The sequence below is a fragment of the Falco punctatus genome (assembly GCF_963210335.1).
Source record: "Falco punctatus genome assembly, chromosome: 8".
NCBI lineage: Eukaryota > Metazoa > Chordata > Aves > Falconiformes > Falconidae > Falco > Falco punctatus.
In genome coordinates, this window is record NC_137588.1 from 10,868,775 (window position 1) to 10,895,366 (window position 26,592).

At 42.7% G+C, this 26,592-nt stretch overlaps 1 protein-coding gene across 1 annotated transcript in view; it reads right to left on the reverse strand.

Moving 5' to 3' along the window:
• The window catches only part of LOC308068740 (uncharacterized protein), an 82,215-nt gene extending 56,994 nt beyond the window's left edge, over nucleotides 1-25,221 (reverse strand). Inside the window, exon 1 of the mRNA XM_080399891.1 lies at nucleotides 49-25,221. The gene's annotated coding sequence lies outside the window, so the exon portion shown is untranslated. The remainder of the gene's footprint in view (nucleotides 1-48) is intronic.
• Nucleotides 25,222-26,592: the final 1,371 nt, after the last annotated feature.

Here is a 26,592-nt window from a genome sequence, read left to right on the forward strand (position 1 = left end):
TAGTCACAACCAAGCTCTAGGAAAGGCAAGCACTTCAAAACAACTTACTTTTTGGTGGCCACAGAGGCAGAGGACTCCCAGAGGCAAAAAACGTGGGCAGGATGTCCCTGGTTTCATCAGGCTACAGAGTTCATGGCTTATGCAATGCTGGCATCGAATCTGTATCATTAAAGCGGTGATGATCAGTCCCCATAGAGAGCCCATTACTTACTTGTTCCCTCTTCTAGTGCGCTATAGGTTCTGTCATCTTATCATCTCTCGGAAACAGCCACAGTTTTTGTTCTTCAAATTTCTGCTTCAAGCAATCACTGTCTTCTCATCAGGTTATGCCAATGGATATTTCAAAGGTTCCTATATGAGATCAAGTTGCAGTTAAAGTGGATAGGATAGTATAACAAAAATACTGTATTTCATTAAGTAACATAAGGTAGAAATGCAACGTATGTCACCTAAAAAAAATAGTTTGGTTTTTTTTAGTCCTCTTTAGCCCTTTAAAATACACTGCATCCCAAAGTATTACTTCATTCATTGTACACACATGCTGCAATAAAACAAGAAGTGAAGGCCCTTTTCACAGAACATTATCTGAGAGGCACTTTGCTGCAGGCATGTTTTCCTTGAACCACCCTGTTCTGCTAACTAGAGATCTGCTAATGTTTAGACCAGATGTTGCTATATGGAGTGGATGTGTGTGGCTATAATGAGTTTTTATTGTCTGTGCATCTCTACATCCCAAAGAACTTTGCTAGAGAACATGCATAGCAAAAGTAACACAATCACAAAGTGCTCAAGCAGTCCCTTAATAAATGGCTCAGGAAAGGGTAATACATGCTTAACAGATGTTTTAATAAATGCTTAATCAATTGTTATAGATCAGCAGAATGCTTAAAACCATTTCGTTCTCAGTGCTGTTGATTAGAGGACAAGAGAAGAGTGTATCAGAAACACTGATTTTCAGTGGCAATTTCACACCTCCCACCAGCCTGCTCATGGCAGTCAGTGTCTCCCCAGCCAATATATGTCATCTTTGGAAGCTCAAAGGAACACACTGAAATCCTGATACACCTCCTACATGCTACTCCTAGTAGTCCTGAGGGTGCAATTCTTGTTAGATATATAAAAAGCAAAGCATTAGCCTTGGACCTATTCGCAGTACCATTTTACTTTGGCTAAGTAGTCCCTTACTACTCTATTACGTTGCCAGTTTTGTCCATCATTCACAATGAAAGATTTGCAGGACAGACTGTAATATAGAAAACGAACATACTCACTCCAGGGACTTCATTTAACCTTATTCATTCTGAACTAAAGTTGTCTGATAAAGAAATGGGTATCTTGCACGCCACACAAAATCAGACCCAAGGTAGTATCCTTAGTTTCAAAAGATAAGGCCATTGTTTGCATGGGTAATTTTCCGCTGGATACATGGGCAATTCCAGGCTGATTGGTAGGGTGTGCAGCAACACAGCCATCAAAATTCAATAAATACAAACACAGAAAGACAGAGCATTGCAGAAAAAGCCTCTGATGAGCATACAGCATGGGCTATATACATCAACAACTCATAAATCCCTTTCACAGATTAAAATTACTGGTCATGTTTTATGTCTTGCTCCTTAGCATTTCTTGTAAATTTTCACATCACATCTGAACTCTTCTGCTTTGTACTCCTGCCACTTTCTTTGCAATTTCCTCCTTCTGTCCAGCCTGCTGATATGGTGGGAATCCCTTCAGCACAGAGGAGGACTGTCGGGCTGAAGAAGCTGTTTAGGTGTGCCAGCAGAGGTTCAGTACATGCCAATTTGCTTTATGAAGGAGCTCTCAACGTAACCACCTCTCTTGTGCTTTAAAATTTAATTCCAGCTTGCAGCAAATGATGGTCCTTTGTTCAGGAGCTTCCTTTTCCCTGATCCCAGCTAATGCACTTAATCTGTTCCTTATTGCTAGTATCTGGAGGTCTTACTATCTGTAATACATTTATTTTTGAAGTGCTCCACAGAGGTGGAAGCAGAGGTATCTTACAGGGAAGTGTAGGGTTATATAATGCCCAAATCACTGCTGTCTGCCTATCTTCAACTATTTGGATCCACATGACCTGCCCCAGGTAAAACTGGAGATTTGCGCTTGCAGGAAGAATATAATCTGGTCACCCAAGTCAGGCTGTAATACCCAAACCACTGATGGTTTGCTATCATCTTAGTCCAGGCTTCCTAGTCTTAGTCTTTGAACTCCTCAGGGCAGACATTTCTCCTATGCCAGGAAAGCATTTTAGCTTCTCCCACAAACAAATACCATACTTGTAAAATAGCGGTACTACTAGTGCACAGAGAATCAGAGACAGAAAAGGGCTTAGAGACAAGTCTGGCAAATAACACAGGCCTGGAAGAGGAAAGGAAGTAGGCTGAAAAATATGAAGGACATGAAAACTTAACAGAAAGTCACACTGGTTCCTGGGAAATTTCACATTATTTAGGTATTTAGAAACAAAACAGTTTGGAAGCACATACGTTAGTCAAACAACATCCACTCAAAAATAAGATTCTCATTCTCCATGCCAACAGATGCAACACATTTCATTAGCAAGACTCCTTAGTTTTCAGTACAGACTTTCAAAGCTGCCAACAAGAGTCTCTCTCCCGCTCTCCCAGTTCCCTTTAAAATGAACAAAACATGGCCATCTGAGTCTGCAGCAGGCTTTGAGCCTCTACATCTTGAAAAAATCCGCACTTGCCTTTGAGGCAGCACTTTGCAGCGTCCCAGAGAGATGATTTCTCAGTCCTAAAGCAAATAAGAACCTTTGCAGCAGCTCTGGTCTCCAGCAATTAGCACGTAGACATTCACTCTGACATGCAAGGAAAGAGGACAGCTCTGGTAGCAGATGGGACAAGCTAAGACACTGATGCAGCCCCAGGGAATTTGCTCCCTGGGAGGACCTCCTGCATCTGTTTCCCGGTTAGCATGTTTGCAGGAGCTCATGGAGGAGCTGCATTATGTTTTGCCACAGCTTGGGCAGGTGTGTGGGCTCAGTTGCCACAATAGACGGAGAGCAAAGAGGTCTTCCTCAAATACCACCTCTCTAATGAAGAGAGCTGGCCACTGGGTTGCTTTTAGAATTGAAATAGTGTTACTATCATGGAATAGCAAATAAACAAAACAAAAAGACAGAGTCACATTATTCTAAATTATATAATATATAAGAAATTAAATTCAGATGTTCTAGAAAAGATTATGTAAATCCTGGTAATTATCACAGCAACATCCAGCATTTTTCTGGACCCCTTTAGCCAGCATAGCATCCTTTAAAAAATCTGTACAGGGGATAAAAGTGATCTTTCTTTTGACTATCTGTCATTTGCACTTTGTCAGTGATTCATGCTATATAAGAATCCACAGCAGAATTTTTTTTTTTATTGCAGCATCAGACATGACCATTTCACAATTAGCCCTGACTGTTCAGCCTCTGATTTGGACTTGAGACTCCACTGCCCTGAGCAACAAGTTGTGCCAGAGAGAGAAACTGTGGATGAGAAATGTGTTATGTGTTACAGATAGCCGTCACCTGGCTCCTCGGCTCTTCAGAGAGCAGGGCAGAAGGGAACTTCTCAAATGTGGAACATCATTTTGTTCAAAGTTCTTCATCGAAGACACAAAAGTCAAGCTAAGCCAAGCTGCGACATGGAGGCAACATGTGCAACCCTATGCAAAGCAACCATGGCAGAGATGTTTGGGCTCAGCTTGTTTGCTGCCTTCAGCTCTGCCATTGTTGTGCAGACAGCCTGAGCTTCCCTGTCACACAGCACGGACTGACCCTGCAAGCCTACCAAAGAGCACATTGAGCCATTTGCTGATGTAAAGAAAACAAACATATAGTGGTCTGACTGGACCCTCTACCTGGAAGAAAAGGGGAATAACCATCCTGAAACAGGCATGTTTATATGCTAGAACTCTGGCCATGGCATTTTTAGTATTACAAGCATCTGGCTAAGTGCTTCGCAGCATTTTCCTGCAGGCAGGCCTGTAAGCCAAAGCAACGTGCTCCCTAAAATGTCAGGTGGGAACTCTGTCTACCTTCACCCAGGATGAGTTCAGCTTTTAATGTGTTATGAAAAAGGATTTGAACACATAAATCTGTAGGAACTACAAGAACCATTGTAAAATGACATGGAATTGAATGGGATTGATCCGGGGAAGTCTGTGAGCTTGTCTAGACTGCAGTACATAATGCTCAGTTCCAACCTGCAGTTAATACTGTTATGCTGGAGCTTTTTTTTATTATTGACCAACTCTATAAAACACTGCATTTCAAGAGAGCTCAGTACACATTATAAGTGGGTCAGTTTGCAGTCCCAAGCCTGCAGTCCTTGTTTTTGGTTGAGAAGAAATACTTTTCTCACATGCAGCAACACTGAAAGTGATGGTTTTCAACTTCCAGGGAGTGAAACCCGGGATAGGAACAGGCTAATCCTAAGAAAGCCACAAAAAGCAGCTACTAGGTTGTAACCCTCAGGGACCATGCCAGACACAGACAATTTTCTAAAAGCACACACACAAAAAAAAGAAGAAATCAATGTTCGGTATTTCAGTTTTTTAAAAATAGAAGATAGGTCTCAAACCCCAAGGCTTTTGTTACAGCTGGGATTAATGACTACCATTCTTTGCTGTGCAGCTGCTTTCTAGCACACTTGAGTCCTCCCACCCCCTCCCAAAGCATGGTACTTCCAGGGAGGAGAAGGGTGATGGTCTCCCTCACCCACAGTCCCTAATTTCTAGCTGGTGCTCATGTTTGACCATGTAATATCACATATTCCAGAAGACTGGTGTATGCCATTTACAGTTAAGGCACTTCTAACCCATAATCTGCGTTAACCACTGCCTACAAACAATGCACCTGCAGGGTCTAGCCACCTTGCAGGGCCCATCTGCCCCAGGACCCAAGGAAGGACCACTCATCTGTCACCAGTGGGGCTGGATGCTGCTGCCTGGGGTGCGCCAGCAGACCATCATCTCTCCCAGCTACTATACATGTGGGCACAGCACATACCACTTCTTCCCTGCTTTCCTCTGGGCTCCTGCCCAGCCCCTGGCAGAGCCCACCCTCTGTTAAATTTGTCTATTATGTACTTGGACCTGCAATTTCCATCAGAAAGAGAATCAAGTCCTGTGCAGCAGAACTCCTGTGCCTATAATGAATGTTAAATGTGGGATTAAGCCCAATTGCTTGTACAGGGTGATTTGCTAAATAAGGAGGACCCAGGACAGCTTAACTGACCCGAAAAGATGCAGACATTGATGTTGAAGCTTCACCAAAGTGTTTTGCACACAGGTCTTAGCATATGATCACTGTCCTCTGTGCAATTCAAAGATGGCCCTTACCCAAAGAGCTTTACAGCTGGGGAGAAATACAGAGTGGGAGAAAGTTAGAGAAAAAAAAAACCCACAAAACAACCCAACCACAAACCCACCTTCTCCTATACAGAAAGCAGAGTTATCTCTATCATTACTTTTCTGTTACCAGCACATGCCACAGGGTTGGGAAGCTGGCAAAAACCTGCAAGTGATGAGCTAATTGATAAGAGAGTTCTCATTGCACACCAGCAGATGTAGGGTTTATTGCTTCTGCCACATCAAGCCTGTGCTGTCCTCGATAGAGTTTCTAAGACAAAGTCCTTGCTTTTGATGTCTGCTATTACCATCCAACAGATCAGATAACAGAGGAATGAAGAATACTAAACATCACTAGATAAAGCAATCAAGAAAATACACAGAGAAATCCGGACAGACTGATAACAACCTTTCTGGCCAGTTAGGTTACAGTTAAAGATCAGGCAGTTGTCATTTTTTCTTTCTCTGGTAATAAACAGGGAGAGGAAAGTGGGTTAGCAGTGCTTCTTGAAGAGGACCACAATATCACCAGCAGCAATGCCCTTTGTTCAGGGACAGCACTTAAACAAGGCAGGACCGAGTCCTACAGCTTCAGCTCTTTGCCCTGCTGGAGTAACCCAGAGGCTCTGCACAAAGATTTAGCCTCTCATTTTTACAAGGACTGGCCTAAACCTGCTCAGTTCTCTTGTTTTATCAGGCAAAAATTGATTGGCTTTGGTCAAATAAGGAATCCCGATGTTTACAAATTACTACAGCATGCAGTGGAAGTAAAGCACAGCAATCACAAAGCCAGTGAGTTCACAAGAGAGGACAGAATCTTTATGAATCTTTTTATTTTTACAACCTTTCAGTAGTAAACCTTTCCCATTAGGCTTACAGACTATGCCTAGTATTGTATATGCAGCCAATAGAAATGCAAACTGCATTGGAAATGGTCTCTCTTGCTTCAGATTGGCATAACATTGTACACTTCTAGTCAAGCTTGATGCCTAGAAAGGCTACAAGAGTCTGTAAAGGCCATTTTCTCAGCTGCATGCTTTCTACGGACAGTGATTTTTTTTCCTCCAGACAAGTCTGTTATAATCCAGCAGGCTCTGAACAAATTCAGACTCAATTTTCTGCAGATGCAGCTTTGCTACACAGGGCAGAGCAGAGGGTGTTGAGCCCATGGCGCAGAATGGGGCTCCCAGCTCTGCAGTAGGTAGGAGGCCATACAGACAAAGCATGGGTGCTAACGGGGAAGCTTATTCCTCCCCTACTCTTCATTTGCTTAACAAATGCCCTGCATCTTTTACAGGGCCTAGAGACTTCACTTACTGTATCTTTTTTTAAAGGTTGGGCTAAAGGACTACTATTGCTAAATTAACAACTTAAGAGCCTTAAAGGTAGTTGCAACAGGAGAGAAAGACCATGGCAACCAGTGCTTGTAGGAACAGGCCCTCCTTGTGAACATCAGTAACATGATTAATATGATGGCATGACTAATAATCATTACTGATGTGTAAAAAAAAAACCCCACACTTTTTTTTTTTTAACTAAAGGGAAAAGCAGAAGGTGATTTTGTGACATGCTTTTGGTGGGAACTCCTCTCTAAAGGGTTCATGAATGACTAATGGACTTTGCAGACAAGCAAGTCTTGTGGCCAACAGCAACAAGCACATTGGAAGACAGTGTTATGGGTGGGTTTAGGGACTCAGCAACTATTGATTAAGATGTTGTGGCCCTCCCCCCTGTCATTACTAATAGCCCTCAGAGATCTTTATAAAAAGTACCCGCACTTTTTCGAGCCACAAAATAGAGAACTGACACATACAGACTCTGAACTGGTATTACCCTGTACAACAATGCACAAGAGCCACAAACTGTATGGGTCAGCAGTCACTGAGTCTGGATAACCAGTGGTTGGATGTAAACCAGAGCAGTGATTGTAATACCACTGAAATTTGGAATTGTCTAAAATGACCAAAACATAACTGAGGATTTTACTACTTTGCATTTTTTCAGATATATTGAAACCCTCACTTAAGATGCTTTTAAACAGAGAAACATTTTAAAATAGTAAAATTGAGAACACAGATGGAGAGCACTTTTTCAAAATTTAGCCCCTTGATGTTCACTCTACTACAGCAGTCAGAAAGTAGGGCATGAACAGAAATTTCTTAGCAAAACCATAGGCTTGAACACCCTAAAATACTTTAAAATTTGATTTTAATTCATATCTGAGTTTATAGGCTAGGTCTTGTCTCAATTTAAGCCAGTTTCATACCTTCTTTTATTACCAGTATTGTCTTTCTTCCAACTAGTAGTGGACACGGTTCCTAGAACAGAGATTCAACAGAGCAGCCTCCATGCAGACATGAAGGTGTTACATGACTACATCAACCCACACTTTTAACCATACACAGACAAATCTTTCTTTGAGGAAAATTCAGCCCATGCTAGTTCTTGGCTCTCCTGGGACAATTTCATCTTAAACTATAGCCAGAACAGCAAGCACACTTGCTGTTTACAGAGGCCCCTCTCTTCCAAAACCGTATCCCAGAGCCAAGGATGCAGCGCATCTTCCCAACAGTCACAGCTTGCTTGCACACTCAGAAAACTAAACTTAAAAACAAGGTAAAAACATTAGCTGGTGATGTACACATAGACAGCGTTATTCCTCCTATACAACATAGTACAAATGTTTGGAAGCTGTTGGACATTTTGGCTTTCTGCTTGAAGAATTAAATTCTTTTCTTCCCAAAAAGTAGCTTAGGGTACAAGGGGATTGTTTGAGTGAGTGAGAGTGAGTGAGAGAGGGAAACACTACTGCAGGGCAGGAGAGCTGTCTCAAAGGGAAGTGCTGGCTGGGGTCAGAGACCAGATCCCAGGCATTTCCCACCCTTTTAGACTGCCCCCAACCCTCGCCCCTCACAAAACCCTCTTGTGCTAAATTACTATCAGAGTTTTACTCATTTTTACACTTGCCTTTAGCATCCTCTGTGAGGCATTGTACTTTTTTTCCAGTAACAACTTACATCCCAGATGGATGCAGCATCATGCAGATTCTGCAGCTGTAGCTTTGGATCACAGCAAAAGTCATGAGTGGGAGGCTAAGTCACATTTCCAGCACATCCCCCAGCTCTGACCCCAGAGAGTGGCAGCCCAGGCAGGTACCTTTGGCCTGCCCCAGTCCAGCTGACATTATAATCTCTCATGTTTTGTCTCTGTAACCTCTAAGCCAGCAGAACCTGAAGCTCAGCTTAGCTCTAAGTATTTCAAATCCACTGAATTGAAAGAAAATCATCTGGCACTTTAATCAGTTGATTTCACTGGTAAATCAACACAGACACTAGAGGCGAAAGTTTGCACAATGGTGCCCTGACATCAGTTAGGATATCCATGAGTTGTCACAAAGACCTCAGTTTCTGTGTCTGTTCCCAATATTATGGATTTTGCTACTTTGGAAAATCCCAAATATGCCTACAGGTGACATCATGATTTTTGAGCTTTCATCCCTACATAGAAAAACATCTGATTCAGATAACCATATAATTTCACTCACCTCCAAATCTTTTCTGCAAGATGTTGTTAAATTGCTGACCTCCATTTTAACAGTGATTCTGGTCTTTGATTCAGAACTGCAAGGAGGAGTAAAATCAGAAAGAATTTATTAACAACACATACACACAAGCAAGCACATATTTAGTCACGACTTTTCCACTGAGTCAGATCTAGGGTCAAGAAACTAATAAATACTTTCCTCTATCTGTACCACACTGTGTCCTTAGCACATGTTACTCCGAGATACTCGCCGCCTCCTCTTTTATCTCTATATGTGCACTGAACTTCTATTCTCCACTGTTTTTTCATCCTATAAAACCAGCTTATTTGCTTTTGTAACAGTTTTAATATCACAAGAAAGTAACAGAAAATGAGATTATTAATCTCCATGTGAAATGAAACCATTAATGATCACTTCCCTTCATGAAACCCACCCGTTACCTCTGCTTGGACTCTGTATCAGCAAATGCTCCCCATGAGACAGCCCAACTATTTACCATTCTTATTAAATAACACTCCCACTCCTGCTTATTTATTTTTTTTAAACAATGAAGTTAGCATTCATAAGAGCACTGGAGCTGAAGTGGTCTCATTAGCTACCTTTTGCTGAGGAAAGCGTAAGTGCGTGTTAGTAGTGCAATGTTTTCTATAGTTGTAGTCTCCGTGGACTACTTTTCTACCACAGAATTTTAAAGGGCTCTGTTCATACAGGTTTCTAAACATGAACACTTCAAATATTCTTTTCTCAGGCAAAACATCTTCTAAATTACATTGTAAGGTTTGGGTTTTTTCTTTTCTTAAATGCTTTAATACACCTTGAAAAACATTTCAGGGATTGCTTCTATGAAACTTTTAAACTAAATACATTAATTAGATTAGAAATTGAAATTAAAATAGAGAACACCAATAGAATCTTTAAAAAATGAAATGCACTTTCTTACTGTCCTTTGTAATCACATTAGAATGCAGATCCTTCAAATTCCTATACAGGACAATTCCCTAAAATCTGTTCACACATCTTCACGAACAATTGAACTTTACTTGTGTGTGGGGGGTGTCTCTTCGTTACTGATCATTTTTGCAATCTATTTCCCTTTTTAGAAAACCTGACAATCCCTGAAAACAGTTAATGGATTTAAGACTTATTCAGTGCCAGGTACTCATATTCACATATTCAGCCTCACCGAGAGGGAATGGGAGACATCCTGACTCTTCAGGAAAATCTGCAAATAATCCTCAAGTATGTCATGCCTTGAAGGCAGCCTAACACCAGCCCCTCACTGCTGGGCACAGATGAGTCCCTCGCAGGTCAGTGCAGGGGCTGCTCCAGCTCTGCCCAGTCCTCACCGTGCTCCCACAAGGGGAAACAGCACACATTTTCTTGGGCACCTCTTCTCTTGGCATCAGGCAATAGGAAATCCTATGGAGTATTTGCAGGAGTTCAAGAAAACTCTGTTATTAAAATAAAAAAAAAAAACCACCGACATGGAGATCTTAAAGACCTTCTGAGAAGGCACAATTTTTAAGAGCCTTCTTTAAAAACAGATAATTGAATGCTATTAAAATTACATCCCGTGATTTAAAAGGGACTCAAAATCTGATTAACACTGAGAAAATTAATTTTTATTTTGCAGGAGCAAGACTGCCTGCCTGCAAAGGGAACCACCTCTTTTCTAAACAACAAGACAGGTGCAATGAAGAGGGTGTAAGCCAGGTATGGTCTTGCTCCCCTTTCCTAGATCGCCAACAGAGCTTCGGGAGAAGCCTCACACCAGCCCCCGCCCCAAGCCTGGGTTATACAGGGATGCCTTCCTGTGGCAGAAAGCTGGAAAAGCTGCTCTTTAGCTAGTGCTGCCCGGTGGCACTATTGGCTGATTTTTCTAAAGAATTGGCCTCTGGGGCTTAGTGCAATTGGAGCCAAATTGTACAGCAGAGGTAAAGGGAAATGCAATTATCGAACTGCACAAGACTGGGAAATAGGCAGGGGTAAAGGGAAGAGACAGTACCAGAAAGCCTGAGGCATTCCTCGTTTTAAAGGTCTGAGAGAATCCGTACACCAATTACCTTGGGTGAAAAGCATTAAACAAACTTCAGAATTTTGATTGGCCATGGCATTGTATAAAAATAACCATAAATGCATCCTTGCTGTTGCCCTCTGCCTCGTGTTTAGGTAACAGTCCCCAAACCATAATCCTTGCCACACTGAATCAAGTTAATATGGCAGAGAGTGAAAGTGCAGAAAGACAGGTCATGCCCTCAGCTGTTGTGAGTTGATGCGCTCTGCTGAGGTCAGGAATCCTTACCAAGCCCTACATGACCAAAATCTGGCCTGTAATCCTTTAGATTTATCATATATATTGCTGCTGCCACAGCCATTAGAAATGCTAGTGATGGACCAGGCCTGCACAGTGCTGGTGGCTGTGAAAACACAGCCTCGCTCCCTCGTAGGAAACCTGTGTCTCATATGCTTGAGAGACCAAAGCACTAGGAGAAAAAAGAGACTTGCTAGAGGTCTGTGGAAGCAGGGAGAGGGTGGGTGCCAGTGGGTGCTCAGGAGGCTCTGACCTGCACCCTTGTTAAGGAAGGTGAGATATCCTGTCATATGCAGCAGTGACACTCCCTCGGTGCTGTGCTGTGCAGCAAAGCTGTGACCCACACTCAAACTGCCATTGCAGGTTCTGACCTGACTATGCCCTGACCTGAAAACATAACTAAACAGACTGCAAATTCAAAAAGAATAAAATAATACTCAAAGGAGTAGATCAAGTATGTTGAATTCTACACTGTAGCCTCAGACAGCTGTTCTTTCCCCACCTTCATCAGCTGCTCTATTTAGAAGGAAACAAACAAAAAAAAAACCAAAACAAAAAAAAAAGAAGAGTCAATGAAACTATAGTTTGATCGCATTGGGATAGAATGCCACAAAGAGGAGTTTGTTGGAAATAAGAGAAGGTGGCAAAAAACCAGTTTGATGCTTAAGCTCCTACACCACCTGCTATCAGAGACAAGAAATAGGATGTTATTTTTATGAATGTGATGTCAAATGATGGCTTTTTCTCACCTCAAACATCAGAGAAGGAAAAGTTACAGCATTCAGTTTGCTAGATCACAATCTAAAACTCATGTTCAGAGGTATTTACATCACTTTTGTTCGGTTTACTAGTGAAGACATATTGTTTCTAGTGCCTCTTTTATAGGATCATCCAAGTTTAAGGAAATACAACATTTATTTTTCCACTGTTTTGTATATCAGCCCTAACAAGAACAAACAGCGGGAAACAATGAATTCTTGCCGGAAGAGGATTTGCATTTAAGTTCTCCATGTGGACACAAGCAGCAAGTGGAAACATACTAATGCCTGATAATTTCTGATTTTGATTTTTCTTTTCTCTTTCCATTAAATGAAAAAATAAATAAAAATTGCCAAAGCAAAAGACACAAAATGACAAGATTCCAGAGGAGAAGAGTAAAAGCTGGCCCTCCCGTTTTGGCAGATGCAGCTGTCAGAAAAAAAACACACTGACAACGTTCAAAGTGAAGGATGAGATTCCCCCCTGGATAGAGCAGTGCATGCTTAGCAGAGGTCTCATCATATCTGCCTGATGCTCTTCCTCCCTCATGAGCCAGGCTACAGAGTCCAAGACCTGCTCAGCTCTTGCCAGGAAACTGAGCAACAAGGGATTTCTTTCAGTGATCGTGTGGCTCTCATCCAGAGGCAAGCATTTTGTCCATGAAACCTGAATAACAGTTGCTCGATTACCCATGCATCGGCTGCGTTCGATCCAGCTTCTTAATATGTCCCCAAGCGCTGTTTCTCCAGCTGAACAAAGCCAGGTTCTGCATGCCATATCTCTTCAGTGCAATGCTGGGGTTCAGTTTCACTGGAAAACCTCCTGAATGCATGAAGCAATTGCTGGAACAGGCCACCAGAGACTACAGCTGCCAAAGGAGCACGTCAGACCCAACTTGTAACAATACCTTGCATAATGCAGTGACCAATGCTTTCAAGCAAGTCAGAAATTTTCTTTATAATCTTCAGTCTCTAAAATACCAAAAGGAATTTACTAAATGCATTTCATAAAGCATGCTTTTCAGAAAGTTTGGGTTAGTTTTTAAGACTGCGCTTCTTGCTGCTGCCATGCTGTAGGAGTTTATACATAACACCTGTATCCAAAAATGAGTTTGGATGACCTTTATCAGTCATTCATACGATCACCACCTATTCTATAAGTCATGTCTAGTACTGACAAGGGTAAAGTAAACAGCTTTGCTTTAGGAAAAGTGGAAAGTACATGCTCAGATATCACTTTGGGACTCAGACTCCAAAATTAAGGTCTGTAAAATCAATTCTGCTCAAGCCCATTCACTGCATACCATACATGCTCCTGCATTTAAGTGGGTGGGGTCATATATTCATGGAGTTACTGTGTTATACGTTACTATATTTGTCATCCTACACTATCTTGAAACATCTTCAACACTTGTTTGCAGAAGATGATCCTACAATGACGTTCACTATTTCTTCAGCTGTTTTTTCTGCAATTTAACAGCAACACTGTGAAGAAAAGTAATTTAGCTATCCCCTGGACCTGAGCTTAACTATGGAGCAGCCTACTGGAGAGAAGAAAAAAAAAACACCCCACATACAGGAAAGGGGGGGAAGAAACCAATTAACTTTGAATCCATAATTTTAATAGGATCCTGATGGACTCGTTTCTTCTGGTCCCTGGGACACCTCATGGGTGGATTATATTTGCTACTGTCATGCCAGAGTCCTGTAATGCCAAATTTCCCTGACAATACAAAGGGTAGATAGGGACAGATGGACTAGGAAGAAACAACAGATAAGATGTAAAAATTACTTTCCCACAAAACTCCAGCAGAATTAGAGCAAGGACATTTTGCACAGAAAGCATTGAGAAGAGAAAGAGAACGTCCTACTTTTCCTGTCTTGCAAGGGCCACCGGAGAGGGAGGGAGAAGCAGAGGGTGATTCACAGGAGCAGCACTGCAGCAGGATTCCCCACGGCTGAGGAGGAAGGCAGCCGTGGGGCTGTGAGAAGGACATCTGAGAAGTTCCTTAGTATTAAGCAGTGGCAGGAAAATCCTTAGTGAGTAACTGAAAGAAAGCCCTGAGTTCTGAAGGACATGGGAACAGCTAGAGAAGGACAGTCTTATTAAGTGGTATAACACATGCATATTCAACCAAAAAAATATAAATCAATAGCAGGGTTACTCCAGTTACCAGAGCCTCAAGGCTATAGTTACTTAAGTACACAGAATTTACCAAGATTATTTCATTGATACAGTACTTGATCAGTAATTCAATTACCATACACAAGCCTACATCAAACAGCTACACATTCAGAAGATATCTTTGGCATACTTCCCAAAAGTGAACATTCATGCATCTTTCACATGGCCAATATAATTAAATTTACGTGTACATGTAGAAGAACAAGCACTTTAAGTAATAGGACATAATCCTAACAGCAGGTTTTTTCCTTTTTCAAAGAAGGAGGAGTAAAAAAGACTCCACTCTATGACAAAAAAAAAAAAAAAAAAAAAAAAAAAAAAGCGTGGAAGGAGAGAAGAAAATACAGGAGTGAGAACATACCAGGCACTGATAGTAGCGAGTGGTCCAAAGCCTGCAATGGAGTGTGGGTTTCCTTACACTGCACTGGGGTAATTATTTAATTATTTCTAGCCTAACAACAAGTCTGTGAGAACCAAATGTCCTGTGTCCCCATGTGACTCTCCTAGGGTCCCTGTGGATCTGTAAAGCAGCTGTGCTTTGCCCCATCCTCCTCTGGTCTCAGACATGCTCCAACCCTGCACATGCTTTGTCAGGACTCCTATGGACCATATTCAAATCATGGGAAAAGGGAAAGGAGCACAGAGGTGCAGAATCACCAATTCCTTCCTCATAATATCAATCCAGCGTATTTCAACAGCACTATGTCTTACATTCTTAATTAAGTTAAATTCTGGCAAGAAAGCCATTGCATTCCCATCTAGCTGTAGTCAACAGTGATTTATTTGGTAAATATTTTATTTTAGCAAGACTGCATTTAGGCAGAATTTAACGGAAATATCCTCTTTCAAATTCCTCCAATCTGGATTATATTTACTACCAGGCCTTATTCCACTAATCTGTGGACCTGAAAGTGATCTCACTACTTTCACCTAATGAACTATATTTTCTCCTTTCCTTTTCGGTTTATTTTCTCTCCCTTCCTCCCCCCCCCCCCCGTAAAGGAAAAGGGTGAGCAGGGGGTTAATAATAATTAAAATCTGCATGTAACACTAGTAACAACCCTTGGTTTTAAAGGCCACACTTGGTAAAATTTATAAAGGCTAAAGTGCTCATAAATTTTACAACCTACTACACATTTGCAGATTTATATACACAGAAAGGACCCAGTCATCCACATAGCTGAAGCAGTTTCAGATGTACAGTCCCCGTTAAGTAGATGACTTGTTCAATTTTGCCTGTGACTACAGTAGATACCTACAGTCATATTTGTTTCAAAATAACCGCATGCACTAACATAGTCATGGAGCTGAACCATTAAGGGCATCTTTTCCTCTGTCTTGCTTGCACGAGTCTCTTCACTATACACAGTGAGGGAGAAAGGACTGAGCTACGAGTAAGGATTGTGGTGATATTCCACGTTGAGAGATAACAGCTACTTTCACGTGGATGTCACAGCTGTTCTGCTCATTGCCACAAAAGTTTGCAAAGGCACCCACTTCCCTTGCTTCCTTGTCTAAACCACACCTGACTGAACAAGAAAAATCAATAGTTACACTAAGACTTTTAAACTGTCTATTTAATTCCATCATCCTGCAGTAGTCTGCCCCAAAGCTACTGCTAGTCAAAGAATATGTGGTTATCAGGGGAAAAGACTAGATGTGCTCTTCTTTCTGGCTTTATTTTGCAGATGTCTTTGACAATATTAAATGCAGCATCTTGGAGTCACACTTTAGTGTACGGCTATGCAATGTTCTCCTCCAGGCAAATCTATCATGGGCTGTAAAGGCAACAGTGCAAGGCTTTGAAATGCCAGACCCAGGGAGCACCACCATGACTTAAAACAAATGCTGATGGAGCCAATACACACTAGCTTCTCCAGAGCAAAGTAAAAGAAGTGCTGCAGAAAAAGCTTCTGCAAGGAGATTTTCTTCCTTATAAAGGAACTTTCTTCCTCTGTATAATTATTCTGTATCCTGAAGCATGAAGGCTGTCCCTCCAAAACTTCCCTGGGCCCTCCCATTATCACTACTAAACATTTTGTTACTCATATAAAAAACTACTTCTTCTCTTTGTCTTGTTCCATGCTTGCTAGAAAAGATATCAGATGGCCCAGATAACACTGAAACAGCATCCCTAGTCAACAAGTTTAAACAGTCCTGTTTTCCTTATCATTGTCCTGTACTCTCCAGACAAAATGCTTGGTGTGCCCACAGACCAGGGAGATGGATATATTGCTGGGAAAAGCAAGGATTCCATATTTCCCAAACCTCAGAACTTTTGTTAAGCTAAACAAGTAAAATAATACCTTTATTTATCTATATTGCTTATCTGTAGAACAAGTATAATTATTCCTTGATGGGTATAATCCTACCAACTATTCCTAGTCTACTCTTGAGTCTTCCGAGTCTATAATAAAGACCCCTAGATGACCAATACAGGCTAGCCATATAATATTTCCATGTCTAGAACAATTTATGAGAGAATATTGAGAGAGGATATCTATTTCACCTTATATTCTGTTTTCCCTATTGAGCCCCTGCTTTCAGGGTGAGTTTGTCCCTGAGATTTTAAGCGCAGTTGTACTCCTTCATTGTTGTTCTAGCTACTGAAAAGGCAAAAATCAGTTCATCAGCAGGGTTCACATGGATGACCCCAAGGTCACCTTTGCTTTCTATTTTGCAAGGGCATAGTTTAAACTGTGTGCATCTTACCTCCTAAGAAGCCCAGAGACACTGTGAAATGAAGCAGATGAAATAGTGCAGTGGTAAGATCTACACCTTGTTTCAAGTTCACAGGGTAAGAGCTAAGGCGGTAGCCCAAATTCCCAAAGCATTGTGGGCAGAATGATGATCAGATCTGGGACACATGGGCAACATCCTCATTTAGCCGGTGATGTATGGGGCTGTACTGCTTTTAAGTCTTTTGGTATTGGAAAGTACCAATTACAGGCCCAAGAGGTTGTATGGTCCAGTGGACAGAGCACTGAGATGAGATGATCTATAGAAGTTTATTCCCTTTGCACATCTGCTGTCTGTACAACCTATACTTTTTTCAGGGCAGGCCCCACCTCTCATGGTATGCATGAGCAGAGCCCAGTACCAAGGGGCAGCAGTCTCGGTTAGCAGTACGCATACACAGCGAGCTATGCTGGATCCCATAGTACCTTGGAGTGAATGTAAGCCAACACTTTCAAAAATCACTGCTGATCTCAGACCATCTCAGTTTCTGTATTTCTCACTGGACACCCCTTCAAAGAAAGTGACTTCAGGAAGCACAAAGAACCCAGAAGTGGCAAATGAGACATTTGAGCCCATCTCTCAACAAGCCTGCAAAATGGAGGCAACCCAACATTACTGATCATAAGAACATAAGAAGATCCAGTACACGGTCAGACCAAAGGTTCCCTCCTGAGCCCCTTTCTCCAGCAGAGACCACAAAAATCTCAAGCCAAGGAAAAATAAATAACCCAGCCACCCTAGCCTCCACTCTCCAGCAAAGATTTTCAGGCTGTAGCTTCACCACATAGAGATGCTGATGAAACACCAGCTGAAGAAACCTGTTCTCTCCATCCTTTCTTGGCATGTCATGCTGCAGTGCAGCAAGATTGTCCCAAAGTGTTCATGAAACTGTGCCATAAACACATAGGAGAAAAAAACCCAAAACATCCCACTAGAAGGATGCAAAGAGCCAAGGAAAGGTAGGGAGGGTTACTCACATTTTACTGCAGCCTTTGTACTGTAGCACCCCAATCTGATCTGCATTGTGGTATCACACATACTTGTGACAGCAAACCTAAGCAAGGAGCTCACTGAAGGGTAGATGAGGGAAATGGAGTAGGAGCCAGCAGGAATTCTCCAGGTCGATATGGTCCCCATAGACTCTGAATTATGCAATTAAAGCCCTATTTCTTCTTCAGCAAGTGAAGTCTATGACATGATAGGAGGACCCTGACCACAAACAGATAAATAAGACGAACACAGAGTCTATGGCATTGATAATTGTACCTGACAAACTCACAGTACAGCAACAAAATATTGTCTCTGCTGTTGCAAGCTGCTGGTAAGGCAGATGGTGCCACCTGCTAAGAAGTCCCAGACACGTGAACCAATAGCTCACCTCCTGGCCAATGTTACCTTGTAGCCCTTAGAATGCCCGCAGACCTTTCAAGGAAATCAACCCCATCACTTGTAAAAAGGAAGCAAAGCATCTCTCTCCTGATGTATTTTTAAAGGGTTTACTACAACGTGGCTCAGATTTAATTCAAAATATCTAGCTGGTACTTAACTTCAGGCTCCTTCCATAAGCTACTCGCCTCCCTCCCTGTGGCAGCTGCTCCACCTGGATTTGCAGCACAGTTTTGAGCTTTCTGTTTTGATCCAGCTTACTTCTGGTTGAAAAGGGTCACGGGGCAGGAAAACTTTGCTCAGCAGCCCTCCCGGAAGGGCCATGCTGAAGGACACACTTCCAAGTGCAAAGCTCTCTCCTCTCCAAGAATACATGCCCAGTTCTCACATGAATGAGGTGTCCATGCTCCTTACCACACCTCCCAGCTTGAGGACTCTCCTGCACCAGCACCCAGGGAAGCGCACTTCTGCACAAACAACAGATAACCGCTTAATTGTTCCCTGTTAAAGATCTAAGAACAAAGACTTACTGAGCCCGGGTTGTCTTCTCCTGCTGGGACCTACATCTCTGGATCATGTATCACACTGGGACTCAGGACCTCTGTTGTACCCTGGAACGAAAACAAAGGAAAAGTCTGGTGAATGCCAGCTCCACCAGAGCATCCATGTGCTGGACCAGCCTTTGACAAAAGCCTGCAGAGACAGCTATGCTGACTGCAAAACAGCCACTCAGCTGTCAGGTATTACAGTTTGTACTATCAGCCATGTAGCATTGGACGTATGCTTCACAGGCTGCACCACCAAGCCCCACTGTGCTCTATAATGACTCCATTTTTGGTAGTGCAAACCTCAGCAGCCAGATACTAGCTAGCTAATGGTTTGCTCATTGTGTTTCAAGTTCTTTCTGTGACAGTATCTGTCTCTGGGACTTTTAACTCATGGTCAGATTCCCAGTGATGTGAATATGCATCATTAAAGCCTTAAAACAAGAACAGACTGCTCTATAGGATGTTCAGCAAAGCATGTAGCCTTATCTTAACATTCTTCCCAGCTACCATTCCTTTAGCAGTTGCTCCTTTGCTGAAGGAACAGAAAAAGTGTGAGTCACCTTATTTCCTGCAAGGTACACATTGGTTACTGCAAGGCTGCTCTCGCAGCACCAAACCCACATCTGGAGGCCAAGGATGGGGCTGGCAGCCTTATATCTTTATAATTCCAGCTTTTGCCAAGCAATAACAGCTTCTATGATAAAGGAGAAGCAGGTAAGATGGGGTAGTAATTCAGTGAGAGTCCCATGAGCCAAGCTGGCAGGCAGCATGATCACACTGCAGCTGTATTTACCACCGAAGGCAAGGGAGCCAGGTGTAAAAGCAACCATAGCTCAAAAGGCTATTTCCTTGTATTTAAAAATAAATACTGAAGACTAGTTTAATGATGAGACAGAACTTAAATAAGCTGGTTTTTTCTCTGGGTTGGATTCAATACCACATCATTTGTTTGTGGGTATCTAAACTAATGATCATTCAAAAAAACCCAGCTTCCCGGAGCATCCCATTGCAATGCAGAGCAGTGCCTGTGAAGCTGTCCTGCCTGCTGCAGCTGTGTGCCTCCACTGAGCCCACCACCATATTAGCAGTCCCACGCACACCGAGATTTACATAAAAGGAGCAGTTATCAGCAATTACGGCTTGCCAAGGCAAAATTCTTCAAGGCCGCTTTACAACTAGTGACAGATGTACCACTCCCAAGTTTAAGCTATAATTTATTCTTAGACTGAGCAGAAACATAAGGAAAACACACTGTGCATTTTGCAAAGCCACTCGTTTAAGCATCTGAAAAATAATAACAAAAAAATAATAAAAGGGAGAAAGAGGGAAGATGAATAGGGGCTAAAGGAAACTGCAGACACAGAGCCAGAATTTAACATTCAAGACGGGTGACAAATATCCAGACTGATTTGCTCCTGAATAGGTCAACCTGCACCTTTTGTTCACACCAGAAGATACCAGCACCCCATACTTCCCAGCTATCCTGTTTCTTCATGGTTTAAAATCACAGGTAATCATCACAGTGAGCAGGCCTTAATCCAGCTGCCTTACAAACGTCAAACCAAATGACTGGGAGGGAAGAGAACAAGGGATTGTAACAAAGAGCAAACCCATTCCCACCCAGGACACGGAGCAGCACTGGAACCTCTTCCCATGCTTCCCCTTTCTCTGCCATAAACCCAGCCCCAGAGGGAAGCACAGGCTGAAGAGCCATCACACTCTGCAGGATGCTCCTGTGGCTCTCAGTGCCAGGACATGGTGAGACTCTCTCGTACCTTGCCTGTAACTCTAGCTCTCCTCAGTATCATTGCTATCATTCCAGCTCAGTATGCAAAGACTGTGGCAGGGAACGTGAGTGAACTGGAACAGAAATTCCTGAGGCAGCTGTTGCATGCAGCAATCATAGGATAACTCAGGCTGGAAGGAACCTCGGGAGGTCTTTAATCCAACCCCTGCTCATAGCAGGGTCAGCAACAGAGTATGACAAGATTGCTCAGAGCTTTAGGATGTGTAACACCAGGTCAGCATCTACATATCAGAAAACAATTATTTTTCCTCACAAGAGGAAACAAAGCTGTGATGAGGAGTTTTCTCTCATTTGCTTTTTTTTTTAAGAGAGATGTGGACCCTTGGTAGCTACCCAGTTAGCCACAGTCTGAGGTCAAAAAGATTGGCTCATGCATCCACAGACCCTTCTCAGGCAAAGTCCTCCTCCTGCTCTACAGAAGATCCTTTCTGGTCCCTGAGTAGATTATTGTTTGCATATTCCTGCTTTCAGGAGGATTTCCAGATGCAGCAGTGGCATGGCCACTGCTCAATTCAACAAACTGATCTGGAACAATCTGAGCCCACTGGAAGAGAGCAGCTGGGTACATGTGGGCAGAATTAGTGTGGTGTGCTTATCCCATTGCAGGCACATGGCACATGATTCATATTGCAAGGGTGTTAGAAAGTTTAATTCTACTCATCCGCAGTGTTAACAAGCAAATCAGTAATGAACATAAGCAAGGAGACAGAGAACCCGGACACCTTCCTGATCTATTTAAAATTTAACCAACATGTGCTCAGGACCTTCTCTGGGGAGTCAGAAAGCATTCTGATTTGATGATATAGAATTATAAGTGGGATGGGTTCATTGGTTTCTGCTGGCTTTGGACATCTATAATTCAAAATCCACTGCATATTTCAATTTGTTTTCCTATTTGATACAGTACAAGTGAACCCTTCTGTGAGTGAAGTGTTCTGAAGCTGTGAGTGACTGGCCCTTTCCCAGTCCCAGCTGTTTTAAAAGTAACTTCAGGACCGTAGATGCTTTTCTGATAACGGACTCCAGCATAACTCTGTGCATGAGCTCCGGATCATGGTAAATATTATTTTACCAATATTTTACCAATATTATTGGTACTGTAACATTATGTGCTTAAGGGTCACAAAATGCCAGCACTAAAGCCTAGTTTTCCTCACCCTCCTTTCACTCTGCATTTGAACAGGACAGCTCCCCTGCCTGCACTGTGCAAACACAAGAAGGGCGCACAGATGCAGGCTCTCAGGGCGATAAAGGTGTCCCCCAGGGCAGACAGCCGCAGCAATTTCAAACACTGACCTAGCACTGTAGTCCTGGGCCAGGGAGGCATGGCAGTAACTTGGGAGTGAAGCCTGCACCCATCAGTCGTTGCTAGCAGACAGAAAGGGATGCACATGCTCCAAGAATTTCAACTCTTTGAAGTTTTTTCCCTGAAAAAAATCAACAGCTCTCTCCACCACATACAAGCTTTATTCCCCAAACACCTCATCAAGTTTAGTCTAACTTTGCACCACAGAGCAGAAAGCCGCTTGCTGGATGCAACAGCCACCACTGCTCAAACTGCTCAGGAAAAGGTTTCCAGAATTTTTTAGTAAGTACAGATCAAAGCAGCATTCTCAATGCCCTGTTTCCAAAACCAGGTGAACAGGCTTGCCTAAAATAATAGTAATTTTAGAATACAAGCCTACAGCTGTGTTTGCAGAGATCAACCCAAGCAATTAAAGTCTGACAAAATTATCAGCAGCTAGCGACAGCCTTGCAATTTACAGGAAACCGCGGTAAAGCAAGCATTATATGACGCATCTTTTGTAATTCACACTCAGTTGTTCACAGTGTTCTTCACACCCTGGATAAATAGCAAAGCTATTTTTGCTTGCATACGTTTTGTTACCCCCTCACCTACCTTTAATTCTCTTATTTTGCTATGAAAACAATACAGCAGTTCCCTTACAGGTAAGATACTATGAAGCTCAATATACATAACCTATAAATTCAATTTTCCCTGACACAAGTAGCAGTTGTGTACCTTTACAACAGGACAAAGTATCCATAAATCTTGAAGTGACAAGGAAAGCAGATGAGCTATGAAGGGGGCAAGTACCTCTGCCCATGGGACAGCAGGCAGCATTTCTCTTCGCTCCACAGCCCTTTCTCAACATGCACCGTGGCACTTCCAGCATCCCAGGCTACGCCACTGCCTAAGCAACAGCCTAATCTTTCCTCTCCGCCATTGCAAGGTTTTTTCTTATTGCTTTTCTCTGTACCAGTCATAAAACGAAGGAGCCAAGTCCCTAATGAATTTCCTGCAGTCCTGATCCTCTCTTACAGGGTCAAGCCCTGCACAAGATCAAAGATGTTTAGCTTGCCTCTGCAAGTGGGAGGCAGGAGCCCTGGGAATCAGCTGTGGGACTAAGAGGTCACTTCTGATGTGGAGGTTTTCTCCGGGGGGATGGCTGTGCACCCTCCTCTCATTTGCAGCACAATCGGATCCAACTTGAATAAATTTGCTTTTTCCCCTGCTCTCATATATTCACTGCCTATGTGCTAAGAGCAGACACTGGTATCTGCAAATAGGCGCATCTGACAAGCCTTCAGAGCCACCTGTCCTCCTCCTGTGTTTATACTGCCTGCAGTTTTCCCACTGAGGCTTGTCTCTTCAAATTTCACCTCCCTTTCCATCCTGTATTATTAGGGCCTTCTATTCATTTATGCTAAGACAGTAAATACGTCATTGAATTATACAGAGGCATAGTGACTTGCTAGGAAGAGCAATAAAAGTTATGATTTGGAAATAATTTGTTACTTATGTAAATACATACATGACTTTATACATATAATATGTGACTTGTATGTAGATGGTAGATTCATGATTTGCTGTATCATGAAACCACTGGGAGCTACTTTAAGCAATGAGCAGGTAGAGGCAGAGTCAAGTCACTGCTTACAAGACTATATTCAATGCATGAATTCATATTGACATGAACAACTTCCATACCTGTAAGACCCACAAAGATACGTATGGCTCTGCTTTCCAGTTTTATATGATCTCAAAGAGTGTTTTGTCTTCAGAAAGAGGAGACAGTCAAGGGACTGTGAATAATAATGGAAAAGCAGTAAACAGAAGATGCAACAAAGGATGATGTGCTTTCAGTGGAAATCTGGAGACAGATGATCAATGGCTGAAACATGACAAACATGTTCTGGCAGATGCAGCAGAAGATGATCCAGTTTTGGTACAGTAAAACCAGGGAGACAGGGAAGTACACAGGAGCTGGGATTGAGGCAAGCCATTCACAAGAGCTGCATTTCTAGTATCCATTTACAACCACCTCTATCTTGAAATTCTTGCTTTCCATATGATGATTACACACTGAAATATTATCTTCTGCTTAATTATACACACCAGACCCAAAGAAGGAAAATACCCAGTAAGGAAGAGGCAGCTGACTTCAAATGTACCACAAAAATAGGAAAGTTGGAATACCCATTGAGTTAGAAAACTGGTCAACTGCAAGAAGTGACTGATGAGTTGGGGGGATATTTTGGGTTAACTGCTACTTCCTCCTCCTGCAATAATCAGGTATTTATTTGGGACATTGAAAAGAAATGAGATTTTATTCCTAAAAACAGTAATTATACATCTCTGAAACTCCTGGCCATTATACTTTTCTTTTTCTCTGTCAGTCCTCAACCTGTGTAGTTTATTCCTTGTTAATCTTCCTGTATCTATAGCTTGTAAAGTGACAATAGACAGTTTGTGCCTCAGTGAATGTGACACTGATTGCTTCCAACTTCAAAGCCCTTCAAACACCCTCACAGACAGAAACAGAAATCCCGAAGTCAAGCATCTGCCACAGTAAGGGTGTTTATAGTCCAACAGGTCTATTTCCATCCAGGACAAACACAAGTGGGTTTGGAAGAGCTTGAACACTAGCTGCTGAATTTTTACCAGGAACAGTCCTCTGGCAAGGCAGAAGCAAACACAAACAGCCACTCTGGGGGTTGATCCTGATCAGCAGATACCTGCTGCCAACTTCACACCAAAGGTGGAGAAAAAGGTCTCTCCATTTTATTGTCACAACTAGGAGGGCATGGAAGGTGTGAACAGGATCAGTGGCAAATCTCTGCAATGTGTGGTGCATTGCAGGCAGGGTCACCTCCTGTCAATGTCACAGACCCTCATGGCTCTTCTGTGGTGGGCTGGCCTTGGCTGGCTGCAAATGCTCACCCAGCTGCTCTCACTCACCTTCCTCAAACAGGGCAGAGGGATAAAATAAGATGAAATAGCTCATGGTCCATGTTAAATACAGGGAGATTCCTTACCAACTACTGTAATGGGCAAAACAGACTGAACGTGGGGAAAATTAATTTATTGTCAATTAAAACAGGTTTGGAGCAAGAGAAACAGAAGAAAAACCAATACCTTCCCCTGCATCTCTTTTCCCTGGCTCAACCTCACTTCTTCACTCCCAAATCCTCTACCTCCTCCCTGGGATGGGGAACAGGAGGCTGAGGTGAGCACTGCTGTTCCTTCCTCCTCACATCTGCCACCTGCTCCACTGCGGTCCTCTCCAGGGGCTGCTGGTGGCATCTCCTCTAGTGCCTGAGGCACCTCCTCACCCTCCTGCTTCTCTGACCCTGGTCGTCTTCCTGCTGTTTCTCACTTGCCCCACTCCCTATTCCTTTGGCTGAGTGACTTTTTTGCCCTTTCTTCAAAATCTTTTCCCAGAGACACCACCAGCAATACTGGTGTATATCAGCTGTGCCCTGGTGGGTGTGTGGGTCTGTTGAAGCCAGCTGGAACCCACTGCATTCCACAGCACTGCTCTCCTCAGCCCCACACGGCAGTATAGCTTGGCACTGTGCCACTGCACCACCACTGTAAGGGACAGAGTGGGTGCCAAGCTGCTCCCGGAGAGGACAGAGGGATGGAGGAAACTCCTCAAGGAAAGCTGCAGTGAAATGAGGTTGTAATGAAAGTTCAGTGCTTGCCCAAAGCCTCCAGTAGAGACGTGGGAAGTAGGGCAAGAAGGCACCTGTTACCAGTTAGGGAAACAGCCCATTTAAACCTTCAGGAGTCCCAACATGTTTTATAAAAACTTCTGGTGCTGCCAATTACACGTCTGTCCCTTAAAAAAGGATGAAAAGTATGAGTGGATTTTCAACAAATTCCCTAAAATAGAAACCTACCCCCTCCCCCCTTTAACCAATTCTAGTGATGGAAAATGGCCTGGAACTGAACAAGGGAAAACACATGAAAAACACGAGGAACACCTTCCTGCAACTAACATCTTACAGGGCTGTGGCAGTGCCCTTCAAAAGGATCAGGGAAAGCCCTGCTTCACATGTTAAGCACTACAGCAAAAAATACTCATCTGCAATGCAAAAAAAAAATTAAGCCAGCTAAGCCTGGCACAGTTTCAAAACCCTGCCAGCTACACCTAGCGCCTACTTCCACTCTGAGGCCAGGAGCCATACTGAGTTATACCCCGACCTTGTCTCAGGTTCACCAGAACAGAATAGTTCACTTTTTTTCCTGTACATGTCCAACCGCATGTTGAGACACAACCGAAATTCCTTTCATAAAAAAAAAAAAAAAAAATGTTGATTCACTCTGGTGTTTTTTTTAACTCCTGCCAAGATTCTGGATCTCTTGCCAAGCCTTTGTTACATTGTTAATATAGACTTTGATTATTGATTTTGATACAAGCAAGAAGGAGCGAACCTGTGATTCTAAGTTCCAAATACCAAGCTGCTGGACTCCTGCACTTTGTAATATGGGAATCTAATATTTGTCACATTGTCCAAACCATAGTTACCATGAACTGTGTCTTGGATTATCTCTAATACATTATATTTGTAATTTGTAAAAAGGAAAATGAAACAAAAAAAAACCAGCCCCAAGGAAATAAGGGTTTTCCTGTCACATCCTACC